The sequence below is a fragment of the Lepus europaeus genome, chromosome 17 (genome assembly GCF_033115175.1).
Source record: "Lepus europaeus isolate LE1 chromosome 17, mLepTim1.pri, whole genome shotgun sequence".
Taxonomy (NCBI): Eukaryota; Metazoa; Chordata; class Mammalia; order Lagomorpha; family Leporidae; genus Lepus; species Lepus europaeus.
The window spans coordinates 41,204,458-41,217,979 of record NC_084843.1 but is presented as its reverse complement, the minus strand read 5'-3'; positions in this window follow the sequence as shown (position 1 = coordinate 41,217,979).

Genomic DNA, 13,522 nt, shown 5'->3' with positions numbered 1-13,522 from the left:
CTCTAATATTCTGCAACTTTGACCTTGTAATGCTTCATAGACCTGGGCATAATGCTTTGAAGGTTAAATGGTGCCTTTGGATGAGCTAAGTCTATTAGACCTGAGACAACTCTATTTGCAACTGATCTTGAACTCCATTAAAATCAGTACTTCAAATATTTATTTATTTACTTTTTATAGATCTATTTATTTGTTTTAAAGGCAGAGTTACAGAGAGGCAGAGAGAGAAAGATCTATTCTCTGGTTCACTCCCTAAATAGCCACAACTACCGGTGCTGGGCCGATCCTAAGCCAGGAGCCAGGAGCTTCTTCTGGATCTCTCACATGGGTGCAGGGGCCCAAAAACTTGGGCCATCTTCCGCTGCCAGGCACATTAGCTGGGAGTTGCATCAGATGTAGAGCAGCCGGGATTCAAACTGGTGCCCATATGGGATGCTGACATCACAGGCGCAGCTTTACCCGATGTGCCACAGCACAAGCCTTTTTTTTTTTTTTTAAAGATTTATTTATTTATTTGAAAGTCAGAGTTACACAAAGAGAGGAGAGGCAGAGAGAGAGAGAGAAGTCTTCCATCCACTGTTTCACTCCTCAATTGGCCACAGTGGCTGCAGCTGAGCCGATCCAAAGCCAGGAGTCAGAAGCTTCTTCCTGGTCTCCCACGTGTGTGCAGGGGCCCAAGGACTTGGGCCATTTTCCACTGCTTTTCCAGGCCATAACAGAGAACTAGATTGGAAGTGGAGCAGCCGAGACTCGAATGGAGCCCTTATGGGATGCCAGCACTGCAGGCGGTAGCTTTACCTGCTATGCCACAGCGCCAGCCCCAGCACAAGCCTTTAATTTACTTATTTTAAAAGGCAGAGGGCCGGCGCTGCACCTTACTAGGCTAATCCTCCGCTTGTGGCTTGGGCACCCTGGGTTCTAGTCCCGGTTGGGGTGCTGGATTCTGTCCCGGTTGCTCCTCTTCCAGTCCAGCTCTCTGCTGTGGCCCAGGAAGGCAGTAGAGGATGGCCCAAGTGCTTGGGCCCTGCACCCGCATGGGAGACCAGGAGGAAACACCTGGCTCCTGGTTTCGGATCAGTGCAGTGCGCTGGCCGTGGCACCCATTTGGGGGGTGATCCAACGGAAGGAAGGCAGGAAGACCTTTCTCTCTCTCTCTCACTGTCTAACTCTGCCTGTCAAAAAAAAAAAAAAAGACAGAGAGGCACACAGATAGAGCTATCTCATCCACTGGTTCACTCCCCAGATGCCATGAAGCAGTTGGGGCTGGGCCAGCCCAGATCAAAGTCAGAAGCTGGGAACTCATTCTGCATACTCCATATGGGAGGCAGAGACCCAACTACTTGAGTCATCACCTGCTGCCTCCCAGGGTGCACAGTAGCAGGAAGCTGGAATTGGGAACTGAGCTGGATGGAAACCCAGGTACTCTGATGTGGGATGCAGGTGTCCAGATAGGGTCTTAACTGCTGCACCAAATCACTGCGAAATCAGTAGGTTCATAATGCAGATAATCACTGGCTGGTTCACGTGCTTTACTATTATATTTTCATTATTTGCTAGAGGTTGTGAATTGCAACAAGAGGAATAAAGCCAATGATGAAGTGTTATAATAGGTTTCTCCATGAGAGGAGAAACAGCTAAGAAATGAATGAAGAACAGGAAGTTTTCCAAAGAAGTCACAGAAATGGCCAATATGCACAGGAAAAAATGTTCAACATTATTGCAATCAGGGATGTGCAAAGGAAAATCATTGGATACCACTTCACATTGACTAGTATGACTGTATAAAAAAGACTATTATATGTGTGAGTAGGAATATGGAGAAATTGGAACACTCATACATTGCTGATGGGATTGTTAAATGATGTAGCCGATTTTGGAAATAATCTATCAGTTCCTTAAATGGTTAACCATAGAGTTTATGCCCCTTCCTAGCAGGCTACCTGGAAACATAGTTCAGGAGCTGAGTGTTAGTTCCAGTTGTTAATAGTATTAGAAAAATATCATGGGGCCCACACTGTGGCATATTGGGTAAAGCCTCTGCCTGCAGTGTCAGCATCCCATATGGGTGCCAGTTCGAGTCCTGGCTGCTCCACTTGCGATCCAGCTCTCTGATGTGGCCTGGGAAAGCAGTGGAAGATGGCTCAATTTCTTGAGCCCTTGCACCCCTGTGGGAGACCTGGAAGAAGCTCCTGGCTCCTGGCTTTGGATTGGCCCAGCTCAGGCCATTTGCAGCCATTTGGGGAGTGAACCAATGGATGGCAGGCCTCTCTCGTTCTCTTTCTCTGCCTCTGCCTCTCTGTAACTCTGCCTTTCAAGTAAAATAAATAAATCCTTAAAATAATTGCTTCCTATTAAAATAGATTTTTAAGGTTTGGACCTGAGACTGTTTCAAAAAGTTCATGAAAATAGAATTACGATAAGTTTATTTGGTGCAAAAAACTTTTGAAATCTATGCACATGCAGGGTCGCCAAAAAATTCATGAAAACTTATATTATGAAAAAAAAACTATGCATGGATTTCAAATATTGTTGCACTGAAATAAGCTTATCTTTTAATTCCATTTTCCACAAACATTTTGAAGTAATCTCACAACTCCTGTTATACAAAATTTTTTTTCATGTGTGTCATGCAAGTCCACACATGTTCAACTTATTAGCATTTCATTTTCAGTTCTGCTCATAAAAAACATTCCTAACTTGGATGACTCATTTTGGTAGGCACAAAAATCTCATATACTTCTGTGAATAGAGTAGTGAGAAGGGATGGAAAGCATTTAATAATTGACTTAGATAGGAGGACCTGAATCTCATTTTGAGAAAGCCCTCTTTGCACTTTCCAATGCAGTACCACTCCAGGATAGAATGCATAGTTGTAGATGTCACAGTCCTACAAGTGTTCCCACTCTTCTGTTTGTTCTATGAAATTTACTCAAGCTGAATATGGGGAGGACCAGTTGTTTATGCCGCAAGTTTGAAATACCACTCTGTTAACTACTTAAAAAATATGGAAATATCTGGTTCATATAAAAACTGAGAATGTGTGAGTATTGTGAATTCGTGAATTTCTTCCAGAAAGAAAAAAAAAATAGTGTTTTGCTCCATTCATTTGGAAAAACTGGCTACCCTTCTGAAAGGTCCGTGCCAATAAAATCACAAGGAATGCAGATCTATCTAGAGCTGAGATAAGAGTTTACCCAGGAGGCGAAGAGGAGTAATTTGTTGAGTAATTTAATGTAGTGCATGATCTGATGAGGTATGTGATCTGATGTGGAATGTCCCGAGGGAAGGAGAAAGGGCTGCATCAGGGCCCTCAACAACAGATATGTTACTGTCTCAGGGTGCTCTGGGACAGCAGACAGAGTGAAGTTGAGAGCCCAGGCCTGGTGGGAATCCTGAATGAGCACTTTCCTACAAAGAGATAGGCAAGCCTTGGAAAGGTACTCAAATGCATGCATACCTGGGAAAGTTACTCAAATGCTCAGAGTTCTTCACTCCCCAACTGTGAAGTGGAGGAGCTAACACTCTATTGCATTTGTAGCAATATACATCATATTAATGATCTATTGCTACACCAGATACTTAGTGGCTTAAAACAACAAACATAATCTCGAATTCCCTGTAAATCAGGAGTCCAGGGCAGCTTAGCTGGGTACTTCTGCACCGAGATCTGTCAGAGACTGCATTCAAGGTATCAGCCAGGACCGTGGACCCATCTCTGGCTTTGACTCAGGGTGGATTCACTTTCAAGCTTGTGTGCATGGCCATTGGCAGGCCTCAGGTAGTCACTGCTCCTCCTGGGGCAACTCAAAAGACACCTGGCTGTCCTCAGAAGGAGCCAGAGAGAGAGCTGGAGAGAGTGAGGAGGACGGAGTCAGTCTTTTTGAAATTTTGTTTCAGAACTGGCAACCTGTCACCTTGGCCATACAATAGCACCTAGGAGCCTGTCATTAGTTGGACACAGTCTCAGGGGGAAGAGGGTGACACAACAGGAGGTGGGGGCAAAAGGGAGCATTTCAGAGGCCATCTACCACCTAAACAAGCATATGGCTTTCCTGATGCCTAACCTCAATCCCTGGAGGGAGTTTGCAGCCTCACTCAGGATTAAGTTGATCCTAGTAGTAATCATCTCTGCCCCAGGAATCAGAACGGCTGAATCTGATACCTATGGAGTACCATCCTTGAGTTCTTCTTCTTTGAGGTCAGCTACCTACTAGCTTTCCCATTATTGGGATGGGCTCTGTGGGATCATGTAATTTTTAAAATGAGACATGACAGCTGCAAAGCTGTCAATGTTATGACTCAGAAAACTGAGGAAATATTCTTCTACCACTGAAAGCTGTTATCAGCAAAGAAGTTGCTTATGTCATTAATGAATAAGTGAAGTCCCAGCCTAGTAGCGCTGATGCTAAAAAGAAGTTTAACTTAGTGAATATAATTTATATGAGGGTGAGAAATAGTTTAATGGTAGATCACACATCAGATTTAATGATGCTAAATTTATTGGGAAAAGAGCATATTAGGATGCAGTTCCATTTGTTAACTCTTACTTGAATTATCCCCATAGGTTGGCTAAGAATGAAAGAAGCATTTGGCAAAAAAAAAAAAAAATATATATATATATATATATATATATATATATATATTCTGTGGGAATCAGTTAGCTATGTGGAATTTACAATAGAGAGTATTCTATACTAGGAGTAAATTGTGATCTCCTGAAAGAAGATACAGGCAACAGCGTACCCCTAATCATTCTCATTTTTTTTTTTTTTTGACAGGGAGAGTGGACAGTGAGAGAGAGAGACAGGGAGAAAGGTCTTCCTTTACCATTGGTTCACCCCACAGTGGCCGCTGTGGCTGGCGCACTGTGGCTGGCGCACCGTGCTGATCCGAAGCCAGGAGCCAGGTGCTTCCCCTGGTCTCCCATGCGGGTGCAGGGCCCAAGGACTTGGGCCATCCTCCACTGCACTCCCGGCCATAGCAGAGAGCTGGCCTGGAAGAGGGGCAACCGGGACAGAATCCGGCGCCCCGACTGGGACTAGAACCCGGTGTGCCAGCATCGCAAGGCAGAGGATTAGCCTATTGAGCCATAGCACCGGCTTAATCATTCTCATTTTTACACTGGACATGGCAGAAAGCTAAAGGCAACAATAAATTGTGAAAATTCCTGGTTGGTACTGGTGAGAAAAGTCCTCAAGTTTTAGTGATGTTGAGAGAAGTGATCGAGGAAATTCCAGGTATAGAGGAGGAAAAACATTTTCTTCCACTCTCTTAGATTAGTATCTGGGGCTTCCAATTAACCTGAAAAAAGACAAACTCAGAGAAAAAGTTCATTTTGCATGCACACAAGGGAGAAGGGCTTCACAGAAAAGCAGTAAAAATCCTCGAACGTGTATAAACCTGAAAACTTGTATATCATTTTAACAAAGGATGATAAATGTTGGAGAAGTGACAAGACAAGGAAAAGGGGGTTGGGTTCCTAGAGTTGGTAAATTATGGGAAGATAAATATATGGGGAAAACTGATGTAAAAAAAAAAAAAAACACTACTTTTTTGTCTGTGCAGACTCATTTCAATGCTGACTTTCCATCTTCTATGGTGAGGGTTGCTCTCCACCTTTCAGTTCCGGAGAAGGCAGAGGGGCCACCCTTACAGACAGGAAATTTGTTACTTTTACAAATGGAAGTTTATGCTCTACTTTGGGGCAAAAGCGAGGTGGGCAGAGGATTCCTCCTGCACCTGCTGTTTCTCAAGTAGCAACTCAATCTAGTCAAAAGCTACTTGAATGACAACCTGAAAATTTCACCAAATTCCCATATTTTGGAGCACCTTCAAATTTGGGTGGATATTCAAGTCATTTCTGTTTTATACCTTTTAAACAGTGAAGTAAGCCCAAAGACTATAAAAGAGTTTTCCATCAACCTTGAAACCCTGAATTGACATAAATGTGAAGGCAAATCTAGATGATAACTTCTGATTCAATTCAGTTCTGTGTATATAGTAAGCCTTTCTCAGCACCATACTATGAACTGTTCATGTTGCCCTTCGTACACTCTGACAGTGGTCCACTAAGATAGTAATTGTATGTCAATCCCAAGAGAGGTCACTAAAATTATCTTAGTCAAAATAAGGGATTGGCCGGCGTCACGGCTTACTTGGCTAATCCTCTGCCTGCGGTGCTGGCACCCTAGGTTCTAGTCCCGGTCAGGGCGCCGGATTCTGTCCCGGTTGCTCCTCTTCCAGGCCAGCTCTCTGCTGTGGCTTGGGAGTGCAGTGGAGGATGGCCCAAGTGCTTGGGCCCTGCACCAGCATGGGAGACCAGGAGGAAGCACCTGGCTCCTCGTTCGGATTGGCGCAGTGTGCCAGCCATAGTGGCCATTTTGGCGGGTGAACCAACAGAAAACGAAGATCTTTCTCTCTGTCTCTCTCTCTCACTGTCTAACTCTGCCTGTCAAAAAAAATACATATATATAAGAGATTGCATGAAGGGACTTCAAAAAGTTGTGACAAATGAAGTCAGTAAGTTTATTCGGGTGCAAAAAAAAAAAATAGAAATCCATGCATACAAGGTGTCTCCAAAAGGTTTGTAGAAAGTAAATATTATGAAAAACTATGCATGGATTTCAAAAATTTTTTGCACAAAAGCGAACCTATCTTCATTTCATCACTCCATTATGAATTTTTTTAGTATCCTCATTATTTATTCTATGGCTGTTAGGGTAACCCACAGGATCACAAGAACTTAGCAAGCAAGGTATTTCTGGGCAACTTGAGTCCGACACTAGAAATTTCACACCACTGTGTTCCCACTCCCCTTACTTTTTGTCAGTCCTTAGGAATTTTCCATTCAGGAGAAGATGTGACCAGTAGCATCTCTGGTTTCATACACAGTGTTAACATTTCCTGACTGAGAAGGGAAAGGGCTCCTTCCATAGCCCCGACAGAAAAATCCTGGAAGAAGACTCAAATTCATTCTGTGGCTGCCCTGGGTTATGCTCAGTCTGGATGCCTGCTCTCTTTTAAGATACAGCAGAAGGCCGGTGCCGCGGCTCATTAGGCTAATCCTCCGCCTTGTAGCGCCGGCACACCAGGTTCTAGCCCCGGTCGGGGTGCCGGATTCTGTCCCGGTTGCCCCTCTTCCAGGCCAGCTCTGCTGTGGCCAGGGAGTGCAGTGGAGGATGGCCCAAGTGCTTGGGCCCTGCACCCCATGGGAGACCAGGGGAAGCACCTGGCTCCTGGCTTCTGATCAGTGCGGTGCGCCGGCTGCAGTGCACCGGCCACTGTGGCCATTGGAGGGTGAACCAACGGCAAAGGAAGACCTTTCTCTCTGTCTCTCTCTCTCACTGTCCACTCTGCCTGTCAAAAAAAAAAAAAAAAAAAAAGATACAGCAGAAGGGAAGTTAGAGACCAAAAGAAAGCAATCCTGGTCTTCTGACCCCTTAGGTTTCCTTGGTATGCTCTGTACCAGCTCTGTAATGGAGTGGCCCTCCTGTGTCATCTCTCAAGGAGCTGGTGGAAGACTATTTGCAGGTTAAGAGCCCTGTCCAGGCCAACGCTAGTCTTGGGAACAACTCGGATTCCCCACTCTAACCATCTCAACCTGCCTCTGATTCTGTCCTCCAGGTCACTGGTTCTCTTAAGTGTAGTCTGCACTGTGTTTGTAAGGTCAAAGAAAGGAATGTAGGTTATTATTTTTAAGTAAATAAAATTTAACAAAATAACTGAATATAAGACAAATGTCTCCCAATCCAGAGCATTCTTCTAAAATGGAATCACAGAAGGATAGTAGGATGGGCTAATTCCATTCATAATTTTTTAGAATTACTTTATATATAAGACACTAAGAAACCTGAATAGGAGCTGGTGTTGTGGTGCAGCAGGTTAATGCCCTGGCTTGAAGCACCGGCATCCCATATGGGTGCCGGTTCTAGTCTCGGCTGCTCCACTTCCAATCCAGCTCTCTGCTCTGGCCTGGGAAAGCAGTAGAAGATGGGCCAAGTCCTTGGGCCCTTGCACCCAATTGGGAAACCTGGAAGAAGTTCCTGGCTCCTGGCTTCGGATTGGCACAGCTCTGGCCATTGCGGCCATCTGGGGAGTGAACCAGCAGATAGAAGACCTCTCTCTGTCTCTATCTCTCTCTGTAACTCTTTCAAATAAAATAAAATAAAAAAGAAACCTAAATAAACAGAAATACTGTGTAGCAGAAAGGAAACTTGATCTTTATAGCTCTTCTCCCAAAATTAATGTACACTTTATTTATGAACAATTTCAATCAGAGGCCTTATGTAGTTTCAAGGGACAGGGCAGGGACTTTAATAAAATAATTCAGTAATTATTATGGAAGAGCAAATGGGAAAAAAAAAAAAAAACAAGAAGCCAAACAAAATATCACAAAATTCCAGATTACAAAACCGGGCTGCTTCTTGTGTGAGCTCCCTGGTGGGTAGAAGCAAGGATTTGTGACTCATTGACTGCTGGGGCAGCCCCACCAGCTAATGGGCCGCACAGAGCAAGCAGCACAAGCCAGTGGAAGGATGGATTACATACTCAACGAATAATGGTAGAAGAAGTGCTCCATCATAGCAATACTTTTAAAATATCAGCTCATGTTTACACCTAATATGATCCCATCCTGCACCTTACCCTATCCAAGCAAGACCATTGTAGGCTCAGGGTGGAAAAACAGGGTAACTAGAGTTTCTCTTGATTTTGTCCTAAAGGTGTGAGCCCTTAGAGAAAATTCAGACTAAACAAAGTATCTGGGAGGAAAATCACCTAGGTTTAATGAAAAGTCATCCACAAGAATTCCAGCTAAGTGATCTTCAGAGAAATTCCGGGGTGGGATTTAGGAATGTGTGCTTTTACAAGCACCCCAGGGGATTTCAGAGCACACTGAGGTTGGGGAAGCAGTGGGCTGGATTTTAGTGGCTCCCTACCTGGCTGCAACAGGAGAATCACCTGAGGGTACAACATATGCTGGTGCAGGCCCCAGCCCACAGAAGCCCAGGCAGCAGGTTATTTTCTTTTTAAAGCTTCCCAGGTGATCTTACGACTAATCAATGTTGAGAACTCCTTAAAATTTATTTCCTTCCCCATAACCCTGTAGGACATTTTATACCTGTAAGACGTGGTAAATGTGACAAGTAAATTTTTAGCATATGATACTGGGTTGTTGCCTCAACACACATGGATCTTCTCTTCCTTTTTTTTTTTTTTATTTTTTTTTATTTTCTGAATTTACTCTAAAATATTATAGTGGTTGAATTGCAGGACATTGGAGAGCAGAGGTCTGTGGAATGCGGTGCCTACAGGAGCAGCAGCAGCAGCATTCCCTGGGAACCTGCCAGAAATGGAAAATCCATGTCTCCACTTTAGACCTGCAGAATAGGAAAGTCCTGCAAGGAGCAGCAGTATGTCCTGTAACAACTGCTCCAAGTGACTTGACCCATCCTGACTTCTGAGAGCCAGGGATTCCCCAACAAGAAACTTTAGAAACTGCGGATGCCTGTGACCCCCAGGTTCTGAAGGTCTTAGGCAGGTGTGTGGCTCCTCAGTGGATTACGACATGCAAGCACAGTCTGGGAAGCTGTGGGGCTTCAGAGGCAAGAACTTCCCCTGTCCAGACAGAACTGTCTTTCTAAACTACAAATGAAAAGAAAAACAAGAGTTGTGGGTTTTTTGTTTGTTTGTTTCTAATAAAGACAAGATTGGATTTTAAGAATAGGGAAATTTGGGGCCGGTGCTGTGGTGTAGCAGGTAAAGCTGCTGCCTGCAGTGCCGGCATCCCATATGGGCACTGGTTTGAGTCCCGACTGTTCAACTTCCCGTCCAGCTCTCTGCTATGGCCTTGGAAAGCAGTAGAAGATGGCTCAAGTGCTTGGGCCCTGCACCCACGTGGGAGACCGGAAAAAAACTCCTGGCTCCTGGCTCTTGGCTTCAGATTGGCACAGCTCCAGCCACTGCAGCCATCTGGGGACTGAACCAGCGAATGGAAGACCTCTCGCTTTCTCTCTCTCTCTCTCTGCTTCTACCTCTCTGTAACTCTACCTTTCAAATAAATAAATAAATCTTAAAAAAAATTAGGGAGATTATAGAGTTCAAGCATAAGTTTGTCTTAGCAGTAAATATAATAATTTTGGCCAAATGCACGTTTTTATAATAGGCAGTAGTCCCCAATCGTTATGCAACTTAATAATATCCCTATGACTGTAATTATATTTAGTATTTGATGTTTAAAAGTATTATATGGGGGCTGGCACTGTGGCTCAGTATTTTAACACCCTGGCCTGAAGTGCCAGCATCCCTTATGGGTGCCGGGTTCTAGTCCTGGTTGCTCCTCTTCCTCTCCAGTTCTCTGCTGTGGCCTGGGAAGGCAGTGGAGGATAGCCCAGGTCCTTGGGCCCTGTACCCGCAATGGGAGACTAGGAGAAGCACCTGGCTCCTGCCTTCGGATCAGCGCGGTACGCTGGCTGCAGCAGCCTTTGGAGGGTGAACCAATGGTAAAGAAAGACCTTTCTCTCTGTCTCTTTGTCTCTCATTGTCCACTCTGCCTGTCAAAAAAATAAAAATAAATAAACAACAACAACAAACCAAAACAAAGTATTATACGAAGATCAATAATTGGATTTGATACCATTTTAAATGAATATGAATTTTATTGTTCACTATAGGACTTATATACATTGGAAAAATAGTAACATTTATATATAAAACTATTACTTTTTCAGAAAATGTTAAAATTCATATAATCTCTCATAATACTTTTAGGAGGCCAAAGGCCCATAAGTTGGGAACTACTAGAGGTTTTTATGTGTTTAACCTAAAATAGAGACAGAAAGGGAGAAGGGAGAAAGAGAGGGAGGGACAGAGAGACAAAGATTGTTTTTTTACTCATTTTTTTATGGTGTGAATGCCCAAATTTATACAATCCTTTTGGAAGGTCTAATACCTACTAATGAACTAAGATAAGTTCAACATATTTTATTTCTTTGCAATTTATCTATTTACAGTGTCTATGATTTTCCCTCATAATTATGTAATATTTATTATATCAACACGTTGCTCAGTTATGCTAAAAAACAGTTACTCTATAACTCCATATAAGTTGTTTTTTAAATTAAGATTTATGTACTTATTTGAAAGACAGAGTTACAAAGAGGCAGAGGCAGAGAGAGATAGAGGTCTTCCATCTGCTGGTTCACTCCCCAGATGGCTGCAACGGCTGGAGCTGCACCAATCCAAAGCCAGGAGCCAGGAACCAGGAGCTTCTTCCGGTCTCCCACATGGATGCAGGGGCCCAAGGACTTGGGCCATCTTCCACTGCTTTCCCAGGCCATAGCAGGGAGTTGGATCAGAAGTAGGGCAGCTGGGACTTGAACCAGCACCCATATGAGATGCCTGCACTTCAGGCGGTGGCTTTACCCAACAAGCCACAGTACCAGCCCCATAAGTTATTTTTATCCTTTAATTAATTATAACTGATATATGATATTGGCTCAAATTTAAGCCAAATATCTCAATTTCCACCTTCTTCTTTCTTTCCTTCTTTTTTGCTTTTTATTCCTTTTTATTTCTTTCCCTCTTTATTTCTTTAAAATGTGTAATTCTTGCTGGGTGGGCATGAGACCTAGAAGACCCATATCAGAGTGTCTGGGTTCAACACCTCCCTCTGCCTCCTGACTCCATCTTCCTAAATGTAGATCCTGGGAGGCAGTGATGATGGCTGGAGTACCTGAGTCTCTTCCATACAATAGGAGACCTGAAACGAGTATTTGGCCAGCCCAGTCCCACTCTTTGTGGGCATTTGTGGAGTGGGCTGGCAGATGGGAGCTCTCTCTCTTGCCTTTCAAATTAAAATAATAATAATAATAATAATAATAAAATTCTTAAAGTCTAGCTAAATTTAGTTGGATATTTGCTAACAATCTAATCCTCTCAGTGACATAGATTCTTTCCTTCTACCTTCTAAACATCTTCTAAAAGAACCAGTTGAAGGATGAAATATTCAGCTAATTAATTAACCAAAGTGAATGATTGACCTGACATTAAACTTATGTAACTCTTATATTCACTAAGGGCTTTTTTTTTTAAGATTTATTTATTTGAAAGACAGAATTTCAGAGAGAGGTAGAGACAGAGAGAGGTCTTCCCATCTGCTGGTTCACTCCCCAAATGGCCACAACAGCCGAAGCTGTGCACCGATCCAAAGCCAGGAGCCAGGAGCTTCTTCCAGGTCTCCCACGTGGGTGCAGGGGCCCAAGGACTTGGGGCATCTTCTACTGCTTTCCCAGGGCATAGCAGAGAGCTGGATTGGAAGAGGAACAGCCAGGACTCTAACTGGCGCTCATATGGGATTTCGGCGCATCAGGCCAGGGCTTTAACCCGCTGCGCCACAGCACCAGCCCCTTCACTAAAGGCTTTTGAGAATTGAAATGACCTCCTATTAATGCCCTAATTGCTTCTATATTGTGTAATGTGTGAGTATACTAATAACTGAATTTCATGTTAAAATAATACAAAGTCGATAAAATAATGTTGGACTGGATTCCACCCAAGAAATGGCAGAAGAGCATGACTTTAGTCTGGAAGTGTAGACTTTTCCTGTGGCTGACTCAGCTCTCTGGACAATATCCTGGTGATGGAGTCAGTATTGCCCTTATAATATCTGGCTGCCAATAGTTTTCGTCTGTGAGCTGTGCTTGGGTCCTCAGAGGTAGGCTGGGACACTTCTGGAAAGAGGCACAAGGAACAACAGGGTAGGAAGCAAATACTTCATGCAGCCAGAAGCATCAGCCCAGGCAGCTTGGTCCATCAGTAGGTTGGCACATCACTCTCCTGTCTAGCTTCCCATTATCCTTGAAAACACCGGTTAGATATCACCATCCACAGGAATCTCTTCATGATCCAGCAGTCATTGCTTGTGTTTGTGTGTGTGTGTGTGCATGCACACCTCCCCTATTCTTCCTAATATCCCTTGATTTCAGCACTTACCACTTTCTCCTGGATTTATTCATGTACATATCCATCTCTCCCACCTGACAGCAACTTCTATTGCTTGACCTGGGAAGTGTCTACTAATTATTACTGAAGCAATGGAAGACCAACCATGTGGCTGACACACTCCGATGGGCATAAAAAGGAGAATGTGCGAAATCATGTTGCTACCTGATTGTGCTCAGCATCTTCTATTACATCCTTTCTCACTCTTCTATTATGTCACCTAAAATCAGCAAGACAGATGCTTATAATTTTCTGAACATACCATGTTATTTCATGCATCTCTCTGCCTTTAAATTTTCAAATTTACATACCACTCACTTTGGTGAGAGGAGAGTTGGCAAAACCTTACCATTTTTTAAAAGTCTCACTCAGTTCATATATTATCTTACCTCCAAATACGACATCATTCACTCTCTCTCATTATCTTTTCTTTTAACTGACTGACCTGTATAATCCACATTTTCTGTTTCTTCTAGAAAAATACAGTGACTGAGGTTCACAGCAAACTGAACATTTTTCAATA